General features: G+C 36.6%; 1 pseudogene; it reads right to left on the bottom strand.

Moving 5' to 3' along the window:
• Window positions 1-1,888: 1,888 nt before the first annotated feature.
• LOC137216468 (protein S100-A11 pseudogene) lies at window positions 1,889-2,417 on the bottom strand (annotated as a pseudogene).
• Between the last annotated feature and the right edge of the window lie 395 nt (window positions 2,418-2,812).

Raw genomic sequence — 2,812 nt, 5'->3', positions numbered from 1 at the left:
ATCCATTTGAGTTAGTTTTGTGTATGGCATTAAATAATGTTTTAATTTCACTTTTTTACATGTAGCTGTAAAGTTTTTCCAGAACCACTTATTGAAGAGACTTTTTTTCCTGCATTGCATATACTTGCCTCCTTTGTCAAAGATAAGTTGACCATAAGTGTGACCATAGGTGTGTGCATATATCTCTGGGTTTTCTATCCTGTTCCATTGATCTATATTTCTGTTTTTGTGCCAGTACCATATTGTCTTGATTACTGTAGATTTGTAGTATAGTCTGATTCCTCTAGGTCCATTTTTGTTTCCTTTTTTTTTCCATTTTTGTTTCTTAAGATTGCTTTGGCTATTTGGGGTGTTTTGTATCTGCATACAAATTTTAAGATTTTTTTTAGTTCTGTGAAAAATGCCATTGATAATTTGATAAGATTTGCATTGAATCTGTAGATTGCTTTTGGTAGTATTGTCATTTTGAAAATATTGATTCTTCCAATCCAAGAACATGGCATATCTTTCTGTTTGTGTCATCTTCAATTTCTTTCATCAGTATTTTATAGTTTTTGGAGAACAGGTCTTTTGCCTCCTTAGGTAGGTTTATTTCTAGGTATTTTATTCTTTTTGATCCAGTGGTAAACGGAAGGGTTTCTTTAATTTCTCTTTCTGATCTTTTGTTGTTAGTGTATAGAAATGCATAGTTTTCTGTATATTAATTTTGTATCCTGAAACTTTACCAAATTCATTGATGAGCTCTAGTATTTTTCTGGTAGCATCTTTAGGATTTTCTATGTGTAGTATCATGTCATCTGCAAACAGTGAGAGCTTTACTTCTTTTCCAATTTGGATTGCCTTTATTTCTTTTTCTTCTCTGATTCCTGTGGCTAGGGTTTCCAAAACTATGTTGAATAAAACTGGCGAGAGTGGACATCCTTGTCTTTTTCCTGATCTTAGAGGAAATGCTTCCAGCTTTTCATTATTGAGTATAATGCTAGCTGTAGGTTTGTCATATATGGCCTTTATTCTGTTGAGTTATGTTCTCTGTATGCCCACTTTCTGGAGAGTTGTTATCATAAAAGGGTTGTTGAAATCTGTCAAAAGTTTTTCTCTGCATCTATTGAGATGATCATATGCTTTTTATTCTTCAATTTGTTGATGCAGTGTATCACACGGATTGAGTTGCAGATATTGAAAAATCCTTGTACCACTGGGATAAATCCCACTTGATCATGGTGTATGATGCTTTGATTGTAATGATAGATTCGGTTTGCTAGTATTCTGTTGAAGATCCTGCATCTATGGTCACCTGTTATATTGGCATGTAATTTTCTTTTTTTGTGATATCTTTTTCTGGTTTTGGTATCAGGGTGATTGTGGCCGCATAGAATAAGATTGGGAGTGTTCCTTCCTCTGCAATATGTTTGGAATAGTTTCAGAAGGATAGTTGTTAACTCATCTCTCAATGTTTGATAGAATTCACCTGTGAAGCCAACAGGTCCTGGACTTTTGTTTTTTGGAAGTTTTTATTTCTTAATTTTATTTATTTATTTATTGCACTCATAGTTCTTTATTTGTTTATTCATTTATTGTTCCCCTCCATTAGAAGGTAACCTCAGTGAAGGCAGGACCTTTTCTGTCTTGCTGACTGTATTTTCGAAGCCTATGACAGTGCCTGTAGTAGGGGTGTATAGGCGTTTAATGAGTGAACAATAAGTGGGGTCTCTCCATCAGTCTGAGTAATTTAGATGATTATGTTAGTATCATTAGTCATGATTATGTATACACCCAAGATACATTTTTACTATTTACTTTGCAACTTCTGGTAACTCTTTCCATCAATCTAATTTATATTCCTCCCAATCATCTCCCTCCCTTGCACAAATTTACTGACTCTACAGTGTGTGCTTCAAAAAACAATATTGCTTTATTACTACCAGCAGGAGTGACCTGCATGGGGTGGTGGGTGCACTGGGCTCAGGGTATGTGTGGTCTATGAGGGGTAGATGATAATTGGGAGGCTGAAGAAAAGGGAATGGAGCTGGAGGCCAGGCCCAAAGGCTCCTCCGATTTACTTCTGGGAAGAGCTAGACTTAATAAAGGAGTCGTGGCAAGCTAGAGCGAGGCCGCCAATAAGATTAAGAAATTCTTGGAAATCTAGCTGTACATCAGAGTCGAGGTCCAGCTTCTTCATCATGCGGTCAAGGACACCAGGGTCCTTCTTGTTCTTTGTGAAGACACCCAGCTCTGTATTCATGAAGATAAGTAACTCGGCCTTGGAGAATTTGCTGTTGTTACCGTCCCTTCCAGCATGCTTTTGGAAAAGAGCAATCAGAGACTCGATGCACCGTTCAGTCTCTGTAGGGCTGGATATTTTTGCCATGTTTGGAGAGGAGCAAAGCACAGGGCTGCAAGCGAGGAGCAGCGAGGTGAGCACTCTTGGAAGATTTTCAATCCCAGTTTCAATTTTAGTGCTTGTGATTGGTCTGTTTTTATTTTTTTCCTGGTTCAGTCTTGGGAGATTGTACATTTCTAAGGATTTGTCTGTTTATCTAGGTTGTCCATTTTATTGGCCTATATTTGCTTGTAGCAGTCTCTAACAATCCTTTGGATTTTTGTGGTGTCCCTTGTAAGTTCTCCTTTTTCATTTCTAATTTTATTGATTTGAGCCCTCTCCCTTTTTTTCTTGATGAGTCTGACTAAAGCTTTGTCAGTTTTATTTATCTTTTCAAAGAACCATCTTTTGGTTTCATTATCTTTGCTATTGTTTTCTTCATCTCTATTTTGTTTATTTCTGCTCTAATCTTTATGATTTCTTTCCTTCTAC

Source organism: Pseudorca crassidens, chromosome X (assembly GCF_039906515.1).
Source record: "Pseudorca crassidens isolate mPseCra1 chromosome X, mPseCra1.hap1, whole genome shotgun sequence".
NCBI classification, from domain to species: domain Eukaryota; kingdom Metazoa; phylum Chordata; class Mammalia; order Artiodactyla; family Delphinidae; genus Pseudorca; species Pseudorca crassidens.
The sequence above is the reverse complement of the archived record's forward strand: the minus strand, read 5'-3'. Positions and strand labels throughout refer to the sequence as shown.